The sequence below is a fragment of the Ornithodoros turicata genome, chromosome 5 (genome assembly GCF_037126465.1).
Source record: "Ornithodoros turicata isolate Travis chromosome 5, ASM3712646v1, whole genome shotgun sequence".
NCBI lineage: Eukaryota > Metazoa > Arthropoda > Arachnida > Ixodida > Argasidae > Ornithodoros > Ornithodoros turicata.
In genome coordinates this window covers 9,088,514-9,109,900 of record NC_088205.1, presented here as the reverse complement: position 1 = coordinate 9,109,900, position 21,387 = coordinate 9,088,514, and the positions used below count along the sequence as shown (strand labels likewise).

At 44.8% G+C, this 21,387-nt stretch overlaps 1 protein-coding gene across 8 annotated transcripts in view; it reads left to right on the top strand.

Moving 5' to 3' along the window:
• The window catches only part of LOC135393968 (uncharacterized), a 256,551-nt gene that overhangs the window by 105,158 nt on the left and 130,006 nt on the right, over window positions 1–21,387 (top strand). For all 8 annotated transcript variants that reach the window (XM_064624365.1, XM_064624363.1, XM_064624367.1 and 5 more), the window contains one exon: window positions 13,461–13,489. The gene's annotated coding sequence lies outside the window, so the exon portion shown is untranslated. The remainder of the gene's footprint in view (window positions 1–13,460; window positions 13,490–21,387) is intronic.

Below are 21,387 nucleotides of genomic sequence, written 5' to 3'. Positions count from 1 at the left end.
CTCGATGTATACCCGATGCACGAGCTGAAGCGACGTTCACTGCTTAGTGCCGAAGCAAGAAAAATTCCGGAAAATTTCTGATTATAGCTTCGTAACGGAATCAAGGTTTTCAATTATGATAACAAGTGGGAAATTAACGTAGCGTCTAACGTAATTTGAAGTGAACTTGTTTTTAGCATTTTAGTTCCCCTTTATATGGGTAGTGGGTTGTAGGCGGTATTGGACAGATACCTGTAAAAAAGAAAGTTCTTCGATTGGTGTACCCGTTCGCGAATTATTTAGCCCGGGGATTTAACTGAAACACCCGGTACACGACCGCAACCGTGCTGGAATATTAACCCAGGAAAAATTCGCAAGGCTTCTCAGTGTGACAAGCATCACTTCTCCATCATTTATTGTTGTTGTTGTTGTTGTGACAAGCAACGCTGGAAACCAGCACATCGCTAGATTCTCCTGTATAGATATTCAATTTTTCCTGTACTCTTTCTGTCTCTTTTTCTTTCCTTTCGCGGCCACTTCGTGCATTCGTTGCACTGGTCGCCCTCGAATCACACAATGCGTATAACCACGCAGCTGTACCTGATTCAAAGAGTCTCCGTCAAAAGCAGTGCCAAAGTATAGGTGCGAGAAACTGGGTGAAAAGAAAATAGGAGCGAAGTGTGGTGGGGGCCTCCTACATACAAAGCACGTGATATCTGGGGCTGCCGCTTCGCTGGCAGCGAGAGATCGATACATACCGGAGGGAGAAGGCTTTCTCTTTGATTTTTCGTCTTTCCTTTGTTTAAGCATTGGCTCCTGTTGTGGATAGAAGGCAAAGACGTTGGAGTATCCATCCTTTGAGGTCCATTCAATGTCAAATCTGGTTGCGGACATCCGAGCATCTCTGTAACGTTTCGGACACGACCGTTGAAACGCAAGCGAGCGATGTTAGGCAGTTTTGAGGATATGGGGCACACAAGCGCTTTGAGGACCCAAGTGAATATGGAATAGCCACTGCGCATTGCGCACTGAAGATCCCAAAGCGTCACCTCTCTATCCATCCGGAATAGACGCTATCGTTGCACACAACCACGCAGATTGCTGGACACCTCGTTTGCTGAGACGTTATATATATGTGCTATGGTATCCTTGTTTGTTCCATCTATACACCTCCCAAAGAGCAGCTCTACAGTGTCGCCTGCAGTCGATCACGGCCGCACCACTCACATTGGCAACCATTCTCGGCCCTGAGTCTAACCAGCCTGACCATCGTCAAGTTCTTGAGTATTTCAAGATTTTTCTGCGGGACACTGGTCTCCTGTCTACCCTATGATCTGCCTGCGTACCTGTGTGCTGTGTGTGTAGTATTTTTGTGTGCTGTGGTTTTGCCTACCGTTCTGATGTCATACTGACTCCACTGACTATCCCTATTTAGCATCGTTCATCACCTCATCATCAGGACACATCACATCCTGCCTTGGGGTAGTGGGCCGCACCTCAAGTGGCGAATTTCCCCATTCATTGTCATTAACTTATTTGTTGTTGTTGTTTGTTCCGGACCTTCTCCAACCGTACTCTCCGGATCCCTGAACGAGCTAGACTCTCGCCCCTCCTTTCTCACAAAACTGCTTGGTCCCTGGCCACATCCAGCCCACCAGTGCTCTGCCCTCAAGGCTCATTTCACCTTTCTGGACACCATAGGACTTCGATCCTTATTGTGAAGGGGCTCATTATTTCATTCCCCGCATCACCACCGGCAATGGGGTAGAGTATTGCCCCTGGCGATGAAACTTCCCAGTCATCATCTTGTAATAAAGTTGTTGTTGTTGTTTGTTTAAAATCGTCATGTTGCGTACATAGCCAAGTGGCGATGGGGTACAGATAGTGGTATACAACAAGATGCAGTCCTGCTGTAAGGTCAGTGGTTGACAGTGACCCCCCTGTGGCATACTGACGCCGTTCCTCCTCAAGGGCACCTGAACAGCAAGAACAAGTGCACCATAAGCTTCCTACTGGGTGGTAAATAGGCGATTATGAATGCGTCACGCCCTGGGCATCATAATGATTATCCCTTGCCTGTAAGGTCGACAGTACATAGGCGTGTGACGTGCATATTACTCCAGAGGTGAAAAAGTGTCCCGGTCTTTGCCCAGCGGTCGGTATTGATGCTATGCCATACCTCAACCGATGAAAGACCGCTGTCAGATGCCGTGGGAGTCGACACGGAAGCCCTTGTGCAGTGACAGACGATGTCGGTTAAACAACGCCTCACTCCCTCTAGAGTCTTACCTAATTCCATTTATCTCAAGGTCTACAGTCCCTATTTCACAGCGCTATCCATTCGCCCTCGTAACTCCAGTCAGTGTGCATAATGTCAATACACATTGCAATAGCCTGTAGATAGTCGAATACGGTGCGAGCGTGTTTATCCACCGTTCGCCTCGAGGAGTCTCTTCGCGTCTGGCCACTTTAATTGATGAAGTGTAATTTTCCTCTCTCCTACTCCAAGCAACACCCTTTCCTTCTATTCTTCCTTCACCCCTTTTCCTCCTCTTAAATGGCTGCCTTTAATTAACCGTGTGTTTCGTTACTCGCAATTAAACTGGAGTGTTTCTTGCACGGCCCTCCAAGTATATTCTCTTGGGACTCTCATCCATCGGGTTGATTATCCTCAGGTGAGATGCGCTTTGATTTCTATGTCAAAAAATCCCCTTCCGTTGCAACGCCCGGAGATTGCAGATGGGTATCTGGAGACCATAGAGATTTTTTTTTGTTTTTTTCTATCACGGTTGAAGATTGAAGTAGGACTCGTGATTCGTGATCACCATCTTGAGATCGATGGTCTTCAAGGACTGGTCCTTTGTTTTCTTTTTTTTTTTCTCTCCCTCTCTCTCTCTCTCTCCTCGCGTTTCGAAAGTGGATTTCGCAAGAACCTTGACATTTGCAGTGTTTAAAATGCTTTCCGGAAAGCTGTGGGTTAAGGGTGTTGACTTATCGTCTTTCTGCTTTTTTTTAAATATATTTTCGTTGTCGTGCGAAAAGTGAAAGGAGGCGGCGTGATGTTGAGCCAGTGAAATGCTTTCCGAAAGGCAGTTTTTTTTTGTTGTTTTTTCTGTTTTTAACTTATATTCTTAGTCTGTATCGACATTACAGAAATCTTGATTCGAGAACAGGGTGTACGCTTGTCTCTAGACATTTAGTTTTCTTATGAGATAGATTTTGTACTCTTTCTTTTGCTCACCTGAGATAGCGGAGAAAATTTAATCAGTGCTTTTGCTCGATTTTAATGAAAAAGTTTGGGGCAATGGAAGGCTCCGGTAGACGAAGTCTGCTATATCAGTACAGCGTGCGCAACGTACAATGCATGCACCCCCCCCCCCCTAGCGACGTACCCATCTTCGCAGTGACTAGACCAACTTGATGATGACGATGATGATGATATCAGTAGAGAAATATATAAAGTTGTAGACCCCACTTACTTAACGTCGGACCAAGTCCATGTGCTTGCACGAGAGCTTGCAATCATGTGAAAGAAACATGTGCACATTAAACTATATGTGAGTTCTCTGTTTATTTGTTATCACATGAACTGCTTAGGGCATATACAGTACCATCTGCAGGTGAACGTCTCGACAACGTATAGGAAGTACGACGCAATACGCGATAAGCATTTTGTACATTTTGATGTTGCCGCAAAATAAAAATAAAATAATAATAATATTAGGGAGAATTTTGTACATTTAAACGAGTACACTACATAGATTTACCTCGCGCTTTACGGATCATCTCCGCAGCTGTACACCGCACGAGCAACGCCTTTTTTTTTTTTCTTTCTTTTTTTCTAATTTCATATTTATCGTGCTTCTTCCAATAATATCCGGGAGCGGAGTATATTTACGAAAATCTACCCTCCAGGGACGGACGCTCGGCTATAAATTGGGTTTTAACGATTTTCTTCCATTTTTCCATCACGTCTTCTAAATTGCCCAGGTATATTGGAAGCCGAGACGAATACTTCCTGTCGTTACTGATGTTTTATTTTCCCCCTTCTTATTTTTTTATATTTTTTTCTTCGTAAGAAATATGTACTCTGTACTAGCATGGATGCTATTTTGGCGGATTTCAGCGAGATCGAAGAAGCGCCGGACAAATTATTCAGACTCAGGGGGGGAAGATCTCGAAATTGAGTCGGTTTGCGTGACGTTCGATTCAAAGATTTTTTTTCCCCGTTCAATTCTAGTATACGTAGATGTACGCACTGTGTCCAGCATAGCTTTTCGGGCGGGGGGATTTTCCTTTTTGCTTTTTTTTTTTTTTTTTTCTGCCGAGAGAGCGTCGGTCAGTAATCGCAGCCTCGAAATCGAGGTAAGCGCGCGAGATGGATAATAGAACTCGTTTTCTTTTTCCTTGTTGTTCATTCCGAAATGCTATCTGTCAGTTTATCTCATCAGACGAGGAACGGGCAGCGTCTCGCAACGGCATCTTGGGCGGCCTGCTTACTGGACCGTTCAATGCGGACGGTATACGGTTGTTTCGTCAAGTGGATATCTAGCGTATAACTTTCTATTTCGGCTATTCTATAAGCGGCTGATACACACAGCTGTTGTGAATACGAGGAAGATGTCAACATAGAAGGTGAGGACTGAGTTATCTTTCCTTGTAAGCTCCATCCTGATATGGGATCATCTTCTGAGCTTCAGAGCAGTGCAAGGAACAAACAGTATACAGGTCAGCTGTTGCAGCTGAAGATAATCGTAAATGAGAAGAAGAAAAAATGACTTTCGGCCTCAATGTTAGGCGTAAGTACAGATGACATCACGATATGGACCACACGTGACTTTCACATACAGCCCAGGCAGCACAATGTACTGAAAGTCGAGTGCAATAGGGGTGGACGGGTAGGTGGAATGCCTTGAACACACTCGTGAAACTAAAGAACATTGATAAGACACATACCGTCCACCCCTATTGCACTCGACTTCCAGTACATTGTGCTGCTTGGGAGAAGTTCCACAAAAATGAGCCAGTAGAATTAGAGGGTGCTGGTATAGGTACGTCGATAATGTGGCTTTCGCAGAACCGTGTCTAGCGCACCTAGTCAACGGATAAGATAACGGATAATCTCCTTTTTTTTTCTTTTACCAATTAATCAACGGACAAGATTCCGAGTCATGCCTGCTCCCATTGTTCCAGTATGTGCGGTAATTTCACGGTGACGTTGCAACGGTCTACTAGCCTCTTCAATACCGCTGTTTCAAACATCTATTCCATCATATCCTAGTTCATCGCTTAGTTCAGTGTGTCTCTCTGCTTACCTTCTATTGTGCAACTTGCTAATGCAATCATTCATCATCACGGCGTTTTTTGTTCTTTTTTTTATTATCTTATCGCCATCAAACATAGAGTACACCAGTTGTTTGTCAATGGCGCTCGCCGTCCTTTACCTACATACTACCCCACTTTGTTGCTTTTGCTTTGCACGGCACGCGCAATGTCATGTGTTGTAGATTAGATTAGATTACATTTAAAGTAGAAAAAAATGAAAACGTAGGTCGCGCTGGCGCGATCAGCTGTTCCATGACGGGATTCTTTGGCCGTTTGTACAATTTGTTCGGTACCATCGTGGGCGCTGAAGGTCACACTGGTCTTTCCGGCACCACTGAAGGACGTGGGAACGTTGGGATTTCACTGTCCTACCGTAGCTGAACGTCGATAATAGCAGTGCGGCACTGGGCACAGAAGGTTCTCGCTTTATCGTAATAACATACGTGCCTTGGCAGCTGCTTGTGTTGACTGTGTAAGATGGACAATTGGGGCTTTCGGCGTGTCGTAGCTGTGAACCGTATTTATGAACCGCGCAGCACTTTCGCAATAGTTTTTTCCCCGACAGGTACTTTCCAAAGGAATATCTATTTGCTTCCACGTCTAATGCCGTCGGGAATTCCTTTATATTCCGTGCTGTAATCATACGATCAACAGAGCCGAATCCGAAGGAATCCGAAATAGCGCTATCGTTGAACGGCTGCTGAAATGTGGCTTGCGTTCGCTAAAACGACGTGGACAGACATCGAACACTCGCAAATTTGAGTGGTTAAATAGTGACGTCGTGGCAGATCATCTTACAAAGCAGTCGAGCATTCTTACTGATTTTTCTTGTTCCAGGTTCTCTTGATAACGCGGGGACTACCTCCATAGGTGTCATATCCTGCTTGATGACAATACACACTCTTGATAACGCCGTGGGCCGTGTCTCTAAACACGCGGCCTATGAAACGATCATCGGGGCAGTATCGCTTGAAGTACTATCCCCTCGAAGGTGTTTTCTTTCGCCTTTTTCTTGATGACAGTACACTCCTTGTTTCGAGAATGTGAATTTCGGGACCGACACTATCGACGTCCTCCCGGCTACCATTCCTTCTTGCTGTCCTCTCTCCATCTGTCCACGTCTGTACGTCGCTCATAGCCACAGTTGCTTCGCGGCGCTAACACTGAATAAAAGAAACTGACGAACGTGCAACACTTCATTTCGTTTACGTACAAATCTATATACAACGTCTCGTCGTTCGAGACGTCATTGCATCGTCCGCGTGGATACTAGGCTCCGAATTTAGTCTGCTCTACCATCTTCCATCGGAACTCCACCTCACTGCAGGGCCCGAGAAAGAGGAATGGCTTGTTGGCCCGGTGCCCGCTGAAAGGTTTTGGCCCATTGTGGCGGTTTTCGTCGGCGCATGCTCTACATCGTGCCAGAAGCTATATCGTCTGCTCTCGCGTCCCCGGGTCGATCAGACGAAGATGTTCGGCTTTGTTGGGGGGGGGTAGAAATTCCTCTTTGGTCCGTTGATATGTTGGAGGCATTCCCCGGGGGATTTAGGGGAATAGCTTGTCTTATGCATGTCGCCGTACTCGTTGACATGTTTGTGTTAGCGAGTGGTCCCCGTTGTCCCTGGTGCATGTCAGGCGTTCCTTCGTTTTGTCGTTCAGAGACCAAGGGATTTTTTGTTTTCCCCCACTTAAAACAAACCAATAGTTTGATTGGTAGCAGAGTAAGCGTTTGGGCTGGTTGGTTCATATTGAATTAAAAACAATTAAAAACCCCCAGTGCTGGGTAGGACAAGGACAGAGGATAAAAGGTCCTTGTCCTTTTATCCTCTGTCCTTGTCCTACCCAGCACTGGGGGTTTTTAATTGTTTTTAATTCAGTTTGATTGGATTTGATTTATTGGCTCATTATCACAAAAACTGTAGTACACAATGTTCAAAGTATCGTGAAGGAAACAGCGGGAATGCTTCCTGTTGAAGTCCGTTCCTTAGTGGGTACTTGATTAGAGTCGTAACATATAAGCACTTAAAACGTTACAATGTCAATTACACTGTGCAACCGAGACAAACTATGGGTGCATTAATAAATACACTGTAAAACAAAAGAAATAATGAATTACAATCAAGTTAGTGTAACCTTATATTGGTGCAAGTGAGTATACAACACATTTATTACACTACATATTTATCTACATATTATCACATCACACTATTCTAGATACGACGTCAGACCAGAGATGGAAGTTTTTAACGGCAGTAAGCAACCACTTCGAGAAGATTACAAGACTGTAACAGTTCAGAAGCTGCTTACCTTTTTTTTTTTAAGCAAGGGGAAAATATAGGCCCTCAGAGCTTCTGATGTTGATGTTTGCGAACAAAAAATAATAGGAAGATATTGAATTCGTGGGGAGACGATTCCAATGCTAGTTGCACGAGGAAATTTGAAATACACTTTTAGTAGTCATAATGTGTCGCGGAAATTGCAAGTTCCAATGCATATTGTACTCAAGGGTACCAGGTGCTCCCCATAAGGCACTCTGCAAAAGGGACACTACATGAGGGACTGGGGCAGGGTCACTGCAGAACTGCGCACTATATCCCAACGGACCAGTTAATCTCGTGCCCAGAGAGTCACGTCGGGTGACTATGGTGATGCCACAATACTGGCAGTCTCAAGTGGAGGTGTCGCGGTTTCAGAACCGTGGCTGTAAGCAGCACTAATGTGTCGGGTAGAACCCGGCTTAGAACTTGGAATTAAATTGTACTTGTGGCGAAAAATTTCCAGTCGACGTTTGAACGAAACACCTGTGCATACATGCGCTCGCATGTTGAACGGAAGGTCGGCAGAAACACCTGCTTCTGCACGGTAACTAGACAACGCGTGGCAGAAATTTCTTATCGTAATTTCCGAGCGAGCCCCTGAGCGCATAAGCAAACGTCAGGAAAAAAAAAAATGTTACAAAAGGTCGCAAGAGAGCGGTTTAAATTGAACGACAGGAGACGTACGGACTTCTCCAAATAGTCTTGTGTTGTCTGTCTTGTTACGTTCCCGTTCAATCTTCGTCAAGCGCGCATATATTTTAACGTTGGGCAAATGTCCGAAAGCCCTACAGTTGCCTTTTTACGCATTCAGCTTCACCAGCATGATTGTCCCTCGAAAACCAGTATTGATGTCCTTGTGCAAGCGCCGCAAGTCTATGTGCATGTAATTTGACGTCCCTCATTTGATCTTTGTCCCACATTTAATCCACATTAAAACGCTTATCAATAAATTTTCTGACCAACTAATCAATCGTCCTACATTAGTCGAATAATACCGCTCACTCAATTTCCTTCGATGCATCTCATGCATGACACATGAGACCGCAAAGAAACCCTGGAGCAAAATTAAGCTCTCTCAAGTAATGCACGAGCGCCCAATTATTCTTTGTTCCTGGGGTCATGTATTTTGCGCGGCTGCTTCGAGAAAATGAGGTGGGACCGGCTCAGTTACGTAATTATCATTCATTACCGTTAATTTGTACCACTTGCTCGTGTTGGCGCCGCAAAACCTTGTAAGACCTTGGAGCGTGCATGCATTCTGGTCACGTCTATGAAATTAGAGTGAAATAGACCAATCTGTCATTCTTCTCAGATAGACAATGCAGCGTGGGCACAATAGAGACAATGTCAGTTTGTCAGTCACGATTGTGTGAAATGAATGTGAAAAGAAATTAGACGAACAATCATGAATGAGCAAAACAGAGGCCCGTGAGGCTCTTGTCGTCTGGCTATAGAGAGCAAAAGTTACTGAGGAGATAAGATGTCACTTGGGGAGCCATGTCTTTGAAAGTGTCTTCGCTGTTACGCCGTTGTTGTTGTAGTTCCTGCTTGGTTTGTCCGTGCGTATGTTATCCCCCGAAAGTGTTGTTCCTCCGTTTATCGTAAAATCTGTATTGACAGACAGCACGGAGAGTCTCCATTGAATGGAGCTCTGAGAAATATGCGTATCTATGGCTTTAGTGGCTCGTGCGCCATAAGTACTCCAGTCATCGTCATCAGCGGTGCATGGGAACGGTTTGCTTTCTAGTAGCGGGCATGTCCGTCCTGGCCTGTAGGAAAAAATGGTCCCGAAAAAAAAAATGCAATATGTATCAGAGAAACATGTTTTATACGTCTACAGGTCATTTTCATCTGCTGTAGTCTCGCCGGTATGAAGTCGCGCCATCTGTATGTCACTAGTCTAACTGACGACACTGGTTGCCAAGAGAAGCGCGCCAGAGAGCAACTTCCTCACATTTTCTTCCTCCGTGTGATTGTTAGTAACTGAACCAAATAATAGCGACCAATGTACCGCTCCGTAGTTCGCACACTATACGCCAGGAGGCCTTGAGCTGAGTGTTATTCCGTTCCCGAATCGGCCCCATTACGTAACGAAGGCGTTTTCTCGTGGGACTTGTTTTTCGCGTACGCAGTGAAAAGGGGGCTTCAGGTTCGTGACTGCCGCGTCTTGAAAGCCCTCCTGGAGCTCCGTTATGCAGCTCCATTCTTCCTTCTCCTTGTTTTGTTGCCTCCTGTTTTTTGTCTGGCATCGAGAAGGGAGAGTGACTGCAAGCCATGAGTGATTAATCTGTGATTACTTCCTGTATTGTTTTACCGTTTCGCTCTTGCAGTTGAACGATATATCGTGTCACGTTTCAATGTGGGTCGGTTTCGCGTCTCGTGATTGAAAGTGATGAGGGATATTGTTTCGATTGGGATGACGTTTAATGACGTGTAGATGGGAAGCTGATGTTGGATGAGATGCTCTTTTTATTACTTTCATTCTTCGTTCCGTTCTTTGTGATTGTAGCCTGTCGGATAATCCTTCACCGCAGTACGCGCTGTAGAAAAGAAATCTTCACTTTTCTTTTTTTCGATTGTCTGACAGTCTGTGAAAGTTACACGCGTCGCGACGTGCTCGTGTTAATTTGTGTATGCCCGTGGTTCAAAGAAACAACAAGGCAAGAAATGTCTGGCAGGTCTTTTCGGAGCATGCTGGCCTGCGTGCATGTGATTGACGTTGTTGAATCATGTGCAACGTAGGATCTGCCGATGAATCTGCCGATGCTGACGTCCCTCCTTTTTGTTTTAGCTGTTTTGTTACCTGTTTACCTCTGTTTTACTTGTGTCTCATAGAAAACATCAACGTTTGAGTGATGCCCCTTCAGTACATAAAATACAGTGTAATGTTTCTTTTTGTTCCTTTTTATTTCACGAGAAGGCTACCGCGACCTCATAAAATCTTCGTGCTTTGGCATTCGTCTCTCGTGCCGTCTACAATATAATTAATAATTTTTTGAAACAGTTCTCCAGAAACGTGGCACCTTACTCCCAGCTAGTCTGTCCTTTAAAAAAAAAGTTCACCGTCACCGTAATTAATATTTCCGAATGAACTTTGCCGACACAAGTGCATTACACGAGACATCTCCAAGGAGTGCCGGTTCACTTTTATCTGTACACACGGAACGGATGAGCACGGTATGTCGCTTTCCGTGTCAACGGAGATGTGGCCTCCGGTGCGGTATCATTTTACACGAGCCTGCCGTCTCATTGAGCGTTTCTGCAGGCTGACGGATGTATCTTTGCACGTGCACACACTACGTAGATTGCAGGTTACACGTGTAAGCTTACCAAACTTAACTCGTGGCCTACCGGAAACGGGAACTTGTTGTTTCGAAATCTTATTTGTCAAAGTCTGTCACGGCCGAAGGAGGGAGAGCTGAAATCAACAGGAAATGATACACGAGGGCAGCTACCTTGAGGTACTCCGAAAGAAGCCTTTGGAGTACCTCCGCATGTAGCTCTCTAATATGATGACGCAAGATACATCTTTCTAATGAAACAAATGGTCACACACCCACACTAGAGTACCCTCTTGTTATCGTTGCGCTACTAAATTCCAAATCAAATCGAACTCGAGTGCCCTAATACGGCACACATGGCAGCACAATTCACTTACACAGGTTGAGCGGTCACAGATTGGTATCCGTCGTTACATTTATGTCCAGTATTTTGCAGGGCTGCATCTGCAGTATAGAGTATCAGGCTGTCACTTATACGTTGCCTCCTCTGCTACTGACATAGACTGTTACGAAACTGACATCGCACGCACAGAGACGTATCTGTCAATCCAACACTACATTCGCATTCATCGGAATGTGCTCGTGCTGCACGTATCATACGAGGGTACTTTATCCCGGACGACGCGCAAATACAGCATACAGAAACATGATACGGAAGATGACGTAGTCACTCGACTATAACTTGCGCACGCTGGTATAAAGTGACCGGAGAAAGTGTTCATTACGTCACATCGTTGTCGAACTGAAACTGGAAAAATGAAACCTTGTCATGTCGTGAAAGATGGAGCTGAAATTTGTGTTCGTGTAAACCACTCCTCAAACAGCACATCTTCACGCAATATTGGAACAATATTGGCAACAAGATTGGGCCGGTATTGCCAATATTGTTCCAATACAGGGCCGACATTGCCAATATTGTTTCAATATAGGGCCGACATTGCCAATCTTGGTCCAATATTGGGACGAAATTGCCAATATTGTTCCAATATAGGGTCGACATTGCCAATCTTGGTCCAATATTGGGACGACATTGCCAATATTGCTCCAATATAGGGCCGACATTGCCAATATTGTTCCAATATAGGGCCGACATTGCCAATCTTGGTCCAATATAGGGCCGACATTACCAATATTGGTCCAATATTGGGCCGACATTGCCAATATTGTTCCAATATAGGGACGACATTGCCAATCTTGGTCCAATATTGGACCAAGATGTTGTGCTACTTCGGCCTGCACAAGAATTGGCGACGAAACAACATTATAGTTCATCACCAGAAGGATTAAGAGTTTAAGAGTTACTCCATATCTTTCGTGTGTGCGACAGCAGGTTGTGTATTCGACAACACCTCAAAACCCGCAAAGGCCCTCAAGAAGGCCCTCCTTGTCAGCTAGCCTTGATCAGGAACGCGATCTCCGCAATGCGACCAAATTCCCCGACCCACACGTCCAACAAATATAACCCTTTCAGCTCCGAAACCTTCCGAGCGGCTCTCTTCACTGCCGTCCCACTTTATTTATTTCCGAAAGCAATAAGGCTCTTTGGATTCATGCCTTATTCAAAGCCGCCGTTCTTATCGGACCCGGTGACGCGTCTTCCGATCCCGGGCGAGGTGTGTCTGTGTATCACAGGCTCGGTTCGGCTGTGAAATAGCGCAGCGCATGCGTCTGCGTGCATAGATTCGCCTTTCGTATGCGCGGTAAACATTGAATTGATGATGATATCCGAATTCTCCATTCTTTCCTTACGGCGAGGCGTGGCATTATAAATGTCGCCGTTTTCTCTGTTGCCTTATGTGTGTTATGTGTACCTTTAAAAGAGCGTTTCGGGTTTCTTAAAGCCTTCGGTGTTTTTTCTAGCGGAAGTGGAGCGGCGATAAATTCCAGCCTGCAGGAGATGGAATAAAATTGCGAAGTTTGTTTTCTTTTCATTTTTTTTTTTTGAAAGAACAGGTGCGATTGGTTTTGACAGCAGAGCGGGCCGTGCCTTTCAACTTTTATTTTTCTTATCCTATAGCAGCGCGCATATGTTCTTTCTACCTTATAAAGGTTCTTTCCATGTCAAAGGTTTTTCTTCTAGTCTGCCTCGTCGATGTACCGGTTACACGCTTCTTTCATTCATTTTCCTTTTTCACCGCTTTCTTTCTTCGTTTTTTTTTTTTTTTTTCATGACCAGCCTTTTGGGTGAACGCGTTCTATTCATTTGATCAATGAGAAAACGGAGCGATTCTTATCCTATTTCACCGCAGTACATCGAGATATAATGGTGCCTTTGATACCTTTCATGTGTTTGAACATTTCGTTTTCGAATTCTCGGAGAGTGAAACACATACAGGTCTTCTGCGTTGTCGCAACCTATTAAATCTGCGTTCTGTGTATGGTTATTTTCCTTTCCTTTCCTTTTTTCTTCTTTTTCTCCGTTCTTTTTGTTTTACCAATCAATCGATCAGTCGTTTTCTTTTACTTCTGTTTCGCTTTCGTTGATTAAGAAACTTCGTTGTATCGAGAAGCTGAAAAGCGAATTTAAGTAACAGCTAGGTTTCTGTTTCCCTTGCAGACTGCCGCTGCTAGTGAACGACAAAACTGGTGAGTGTTTGTTTTTTATTTTTCTTTGAACTACGCATAATCTTGCGAACATCGTGCATCTTGCGTTTTTGAGTCGTGACAATAATCTGTATTTTCTCTCGGCTTTTCGCGGTTTATTAAACGGTAGTGTTTTAATTAAACTGCGTTTGGTCACGTTGCCAAAATGCACCTAACTTTCGCATAATGTTAACCCCGTGCACGGACCCTTTCACCCTTGAGTTCATTATCTCAGAGCGGTCAATATACGCGGCATATGTCCTAAACGCGCGCACGGCAGAGCCTAATTTAAATTATGCCCGTGTTCAACCTGAGAACGACACGAAATCTAGTTCGCGAACACTAACAGGGTTGCCTCGCCCGTGAAATTGTATCCAGTGGATCCCCATAGCCACTGCAAGACCCCTGGAAACGAGAAGGCGGACGAGGCAGCAAAAGAAGCCCACTCCCTGACATGCAGGGAAAACATACCGCTGGCCAAAGACGACATCAAAAGGGCAGCAAAGCTAACAGCAGATGTGGAGATGAAGAAGCTCCTGGACAAACTACAATCTATACCCCAGGCTTGTCGCCCTCGATGGCCCACATAAGTACACAGGCTGTGGATACATGAGCCGAACTGACGCAGCACTCATTCATCGACTCCTACTTGGCTCTGCCTTCACAAGAGCTTACACGTAATAAGCTAAGAACGACCGACGACCCTATACAAGTAGACAATGCCACACAAGCAAAGACGACATCAATCTACTACTGCACTGCACGAAATATGAGGACGAGATATAGATCCTGGAAAAGCGTCTCTCCGCACTGGACAGCCGGCCACTTACCATTGCAAAGATTCTGGGTGCATGGTCTGTAGACGACAAATGCCGCAAGGCGGCAGGCTCCCTGCTACAATTCCTCACCTGTGACACGTGTGCTTCAGCGCATCTTCATTTCCCTGTGTCTGTGATTCTATTTTGTGTGCGTGTGTGTGTGAATTTTTCTTTTTTGATACGGGTGAACTTTTTTTTTTTAAAAGTAGCAAGCCAAATATTGGCTGACCTCTCTCTTAAAAAGAAGGCGATTGTATCTCTGCTCCACCGCACCAGCGTTTAGGACTCCTGTAGCAAACATTTATGATCCTATGGATAGCCGCGGTGTCGGCGCACAGCTTGTTGCAACGTAGAGCTATGCGGCAGACTATTTCAGCCAATACAAGAGTAGGGCGCGGTTAAACGGGTCACGCTTAGATTGAACACACACGTACGTATACATGGGGAAAGACAACAACAACAACGATGTGGTGCGAATACAGATGCGATATAGGAAACAGCAACAACGCTAGCAACAATACCTGTGATAAGCAGTAGTTCAACTACACGTAGTTGGACCACTAGCTAAACTAGTTCATGTCGTTTTATCCTAGTTGCAACTGCATTACAAAGAAAAAAAAAGTGAAAGTGCATAGTTAAATTACTTTTTTTAGTTAACTACAAATCGGCTCGTTTCAATACACACAAACTACTCGGGTTAGTGCCCATCGCAAGGCGCAACAATAAAAAGCCACGCTTTTCTGCTTTCCAACATCAATACCGACACAAAGCCGAACAATATAATACGAGGGGTGCTTCGGATCAGATATCGTGCCAGTGCTCGTGCATTCGCTTATTACAAAGTTTGCTAAGAGGCACAAGTATCGATCTGTTTCCGTCCCCATACAACAACGCAATCATCTCACACAAAGGGATGGGAGATTTTCCGCCGTTTAATGTGGTAGCGCTCCTCTCAGCGACTTCGAACTTTTGTTTCCACACGAGCTTTTGTTTCCAGCCTAAATAAGTATAGCCGTTGTTTGTCGCTTGAACTCTGCGTGGGTTGAAGGTCTCCGGGGGCCATCCCATTAATTAGTGGAGGGCCTCGACGCTTCTACGCTGCCGGTGTCTCTGTGGATGCTGTATAGGACAAAGTAATACGTTTGTTGTCGGAACTATATATTCCAGCCCTTTGTTCCTATATAAGTTGGTTTTTCGAACGGAAGTTGTCAATTCAGGAGGGCAGTATGCAGTGTAACTTTCGTGGATGGCTGCTGTGAGCTGTATAATGAGAGAGATACTCTTGGGAGCAGCGCTCTACGCGTTGAAGTTGAAAATCGCGCTCATGTCTTCAGTAAAGCGATACACTGTACGTTAGACATATTCTACACATATTAAAGGAGAAAAAACAAGCAACTATCTCTTTTGGGGACTAACTCTCTCTTGTGGGGACTAACTCTTCCTTGTGGGGACTAAGTCTTCCTTGTGGGGACTAACTCTCTCTTTGGGGACTAACTCTCTCTTTTCTGGGGACTAACTATCTCTTTTTGGGACTAAGTGCCTTGACACAACAATTACTCCCTTTCGGAACTAAATGCGGGGAAGTTTATGCAAAGGTCGGGGACTATTTGCAGGGTTGGGGATTAAATTCCAGGGCCAGAGGGGACGAAAATGGGGTGTAATTGCAATTTGGGAGAGCAGAAGCTGCAGTGGCTCCCAATTTGCTCCGTTGTTTCTTCACGTATACGCTATACCCTGTACTTTATTTATACACTCTAGACACACTATACTTTAAAAACTTTGCTTCAGAACAAGCACCCCTTTCCTTTGCTACATGCTCTTCCGTCCTCGCATCATTACCACATGTGACGTGGTACGTAGGGGTCTTTGGTATACACTATCGAGAGTATCGCAGTCATAACAGTCTCCAGTTTGGTTGCGTTATTGTTGCTGCACTTACCAAATACCTCGCAAATCTTAAATACCGAGAAACCTAACTTGACAGGCCGAGCACTCTGCGTTTCGCATATGTCGTTGGAATATTCATTAAGATACCAATGTACCAGGACATAAACAGGAAGGTTCCCTGCCAACCCGATAAAAGTATACATTTCAATAACACTGGTCACTTGACCTAATAAAAAACCCCACCCATATCCCTCTATATACATCCAAACCGAAACAAGCAGCCTTGTGAAAGTACTCGTGCTTGCTGCAACTCTTCATGGTGGTCTTATAGGATCCCCACCCAGGCGTATCTACGGGAGGAGCTTTTCTTTATCGAGGTGTAATTAATCATTCCAAGTACACTGGTTCGATAAGGCGCCCGTGCAAAGCCCCGCGCGACAGCTACGAGGTTTCCATTAACAACCCCTTTTCTTCAGCGCTCAAAGCTCACACGAACGGGTTTCTACGGAGCCTAGCTCTGATAAAGACGTATTAACCCTCTGTGCTCTTAACGAGCTTAATTACTATCCTGCTCCTCCGTTGGGCCCGCGACTATATCTGCTGTCTACTGCCGAAACATAAACTGCGGTTTCTCGCGCTTTCGAAAACGGCTGCGCGTTTAAAAATCAAAGGAACCAATGAGTAATAATCTTCCTTTTGTAGCGTTAATTATTAGCCGGTAATTGCCGGTTTGAAAGCGACACTTTGAAAGATACCTCCCTCATTTGTTGTCACTTTGGCAATATGTTAGCGTGAATGGTGTAGTTAGTATAAATGCTTTTTCCAAAGTTTGGAACCCGTTTCTCTTGAGTCTCGAAGGACAGGGTATAAATATGCGTTAACGTTTTTCCGCGGTGATATGGGTAGACACGTTTGGTTGCTAATTGGTCGCGAGGGTGATACTTCGTTACTTGTCAATTATACGGGCTGCCGGTCTGGAGGGAAATTAACGTCAGATAGAGTGCGCTGTTTTGCAATGGGAGTATTTACGTGACAACATCGGCAGTGAATGGAAATGAGGAGGCAACCTCGTCAAGTACGTATACCTCCCATAGGGTTTGTTCCGAATACGATATATACGTTTCTAACTGTACTCCTTATGATCCTTCTTCCTCGATTGAATGTACAAAAAACAAACAAGAAAGTTACAAGAGTCTAAGTTTTATTATTGAGCACCTGTCAGTTGTTACATCTCCTTGTCGTGTTTTAGCCACCGCAATGCAGATGGTTCCTTACGGTAAGATTGATTGACTGACAAAAAATAAATAAATAAAGGAGATATGTTTCGACGAAGCCAGAACACGTGAATAGAAAAGAGAGTAGAAAACTGAACAAATGCAACCACAATATGACCAAGGGGCATATAACAGAGAACAAGCAGGGTCTAACTAATGAATGAGTTCAGTTAATGATACGATAGTTCAAATTACCGTAGTCAAAATACACCAAAGTGTCACGCGTTTGTGCGACGACGCCGTTTGCATTTGATTCGACTGCATCTGTAAAATATTTCAAGAAAAAAAAAACTGCTGTAAGAAGGTGTAAATCTGTGGTCATCCACCATTTCGTGCCTGCGTCCGGCGTTGACTTATGACGAATTCGGGTTGTCATTTCATGGTAACACGGCCTAGCGATCGGAAATTGCTCGGAAATTGCCCGCGCTGGATCACGTGACCGTTTCCGCACGAACGTGAGTGCCAGGAATCTAGCGGTTTTAGTTAACTTGGATCACGCTAGGGACATCGCGGTCGCTCGTTTTTGGGTTTCGTCGTCTGCTAACCCACGTGAACTTCGACGTGCAGCGCGGATGTGACGACACCGGATATAGCGGGGCAACCCGCTGCCCGGTCGTATCGAGGTCGGTAAAAAAAAAAAAAGTGCCAGATAGCAAATTCCGAGCGCTCGGAAAGCGCCACGCGAACATGCGAGATTTCTCCGCTTTTAGCAAGCGAACATGACTGCTTGGGATCTGGCAAAAAAAGTTGCCACGAAATGACCATACGAATTCGCCATTAGATTCAAACAAGGTCACTCAGAAAAGTCCCTAGTTTTTCGTTTTCTTTCGCATCACATCACATCACTCAGAAAAAATACGAAGGTGGCATATTTAGTTTCATTTTTACTCGTACCTATGTTATGTATGACATACAAACGAACCAAACAAAGTAGAAAGCGAATTGTTCGGAGTCTCAAACATATCCTACCATCTCTTCCACATCAACGAAGTAACGATATGTACTCAGCTGCATAAATCCTCCCTCCTGCTGTAAATTGAAAAAAAAAATAAAAAAGCGAACGTACAGAACTATTTCGTCAAATCTGAGATAAAAACAGCGTTCATGTTACTCTAAATAACCAGTCGTAAATCACTCACCAGTGTAACTCGATTCCCCACCAGAAAAAGGCAATCAGAAGTATACTTTCAGAAAGTCATTTCTTCAAGCCCACGATAGGAATTCTTTCTGGTAAAGCCGCTTCCTAAACAGCTGCATACTACTGTTCTTACCGAAACATACGAAAAAATGCTCGCTTGCAAAGAAATATGTTTTATTTTTTGTGCGTTGGCATTCGAGCAGCGTGATGTATACATTAGGGGAACGCGATATAAATGGATCTTACTCGAATTTACGTCGAATTGCTGTAGCAATGTCCTGGCGTGTGTCGGTCGGAGTTTCGCTCAATGCGATGACAAAGGCTCCGCATGAAGAATGGTGGCCCGCTTCGGAGACAATCTTGCTTGTCGCGCGTTTTGGGGATGGAAGGTTTCTGCCACGTGTTTCGGACAGATCTTCAAACTTAATGGTGTTTCTTCGATGTTACATTAATCTATCCGGGTTCTATACGCTGTGTAGACCATATGGAGGTGAATGATGGCTGTGAGTTTTCATCATTTGATGGAAATCGACGAAGGCGCTGTTGTAAATTGAAGAGATTCCCATACAGGCGATGAAGAGTGAGGGTTAGGAGTGTGAAATACTCGCGCGTTATCTCAAGAAGTCTGTGTCGGATATTATGTCGGGGTGGTGTTAGTTGGTGTGGGCTGTGTATTCAAATTTTGCGCCACCATATATGATTGTTTGCGTCATATATAGATTCATTTTGACCTTTTTGTTCTCCTTAAGAAGAAAATGAGAATGGTGGCTGTAATGTGCTGAGCGCTCCCTATTGCTATACCCCTATTGGATTATGGGGAACAAATAGAAAATGAGATAGGAATTTAGACTAACCAGAGGCTAGGGCCATATCACGGCACCTCCACTGCTGTAGGTTTGTTTTTTCTGAGGCAGCGGATCAGCGTCCGTTGTGCTGTGTCAACAGCCAACGCTAATTGTCTATTATAGAGCTTCGACAGGCTTGCCCGAAAATCTCAACAGCTTGTGTCCTTGTTTTTTGGGCACGACTATATATATAGCAGAGGTAGGGATGAAGAAAGTAGTGTCAATGTTGTCTAACCGCGATGAAAGTCATTCAACCAGCCATAACAGTTTAAATTTACGCTGAATGGACAGTTGCATTGCGGGTTACAATACAAGGATACCCACTTATACTCCCCTCCTGCGTTCCTCTTCCTCTTTACTTCTTTGGGAATTACCTTAACACAAAGACTTAACTTTCTGAATAAGAGAATAATCAGGAAAACACGTACGGTATCACATCAAAATATATATAGTTCTCCGCTGCCGTGTGTGTTTGCCCATCACATCGAAAAGCGCACAGAAGATACAAATAAATAATTTTCCGAATGGCACCCGCGCCGCTTAGCACATGATTTACTGAAACGCAATCGCAGTTAACGCGAAAAGCGACTATGTCAAGGGTCGACGGCACTACTGCCTATACTTCACATTAAACGGGAGTTTAATGCCTCTTTAGAAGTAGCCAGACCATTCTGTGTAGAGGTACTTGTGCCTGCTCGGCAGCCACTCCACATCCACACTGAGTGGCGTGCTCGCATTAAAAATGAATAAAGAAACTTTGGCAACCATCGCATCTTGGCGAATGTCGTCTTCTTGCTTTATATTGCTGAGTACATCGCTGGCTAACTGAGCATGATATACATATCACGACGTGTCTCGTAGTCATCGACATGTGTTCTTCCTGGAAAATAAAAGTCCGAACTTGTACCTCTCCGCATAATCGTGAAGACGTCGCGCTTGTGGGGGTGATGCTATTTTCAGTACAATGCTGAGCTACCGTGTTCACTTCGCAGATGCGGCAGCGAGGCTTTAAATATAAGAGAGCATGACAGCAGAAATGTTTAATGACTCACATTGTTGGCTGACATCTCTGGAGGTTGTCGCGTGTGAGGTCCTTGGCTTGTGAATGTTTGTAGTGACGTCAATATGACGTCACTTTTACGGCATACCTGAGTGTGTGGAAATAGGGGGGGGGGGTCATGCCCAGGCCGTCCTTCTTCCATCATGTGACAGAGTTGGAACCACTTCGGTGGTTCATCTTGCACCTGTTGGTTCAATGTACCTGTTAGTATAGCATAGGTTGGGCGTTTGTATATAGCTCATACGTCAAAAACAGCAGCTCATCACCATCGTTGTCAGTATAGCACAGGTAATGTTTGTTCCTCTATCGATAAATGTCCCTTGGGCGGCCCAGAAAAGACATTATGCAGGGAGGTTAGCTGACAAGCAGCCGTTTCATCATTTAATAGTGTTTCTTTTTCCTTTTTTTTTTTTCAGGATATATTCAGGAACCTCTTTTCGTTGACCGTGCCAAGAAACACACAGAACTCCGTACATGACGATTGTTAAGCACCGACGCTTAGCGGGTACTTTTAGCATGGCTTCGAACGTTACATAAAATGCGACGGGATGATCTCACAAAATGCCGCGGCTCTGTGCAGGGGCTCTCAGTCACCGCATAAAGTGCATCCTTAAATGGATTAGGGGCGAGTCCTTGTGGTGGCAACGATTCTGGAGAAATATGATCCTTTTTCCGGGGTTTCACGAAGCACCCGGGGCGTTCGCGAACTCGCTTCGAGAAAAATGGTTACAGCTCTGCGCGACTTGTGTGATCTTGCGCCATTCGTGTAGTCTCTGCCTAGCTTCAAATGGACCGCCTGACATCATGGAAGAGGGTCTCTGCAAAGAAGAGAAATGTTCCTTCAGTTTTTTTTCGCAGTGGTGAATTGCGTGTTTCGCT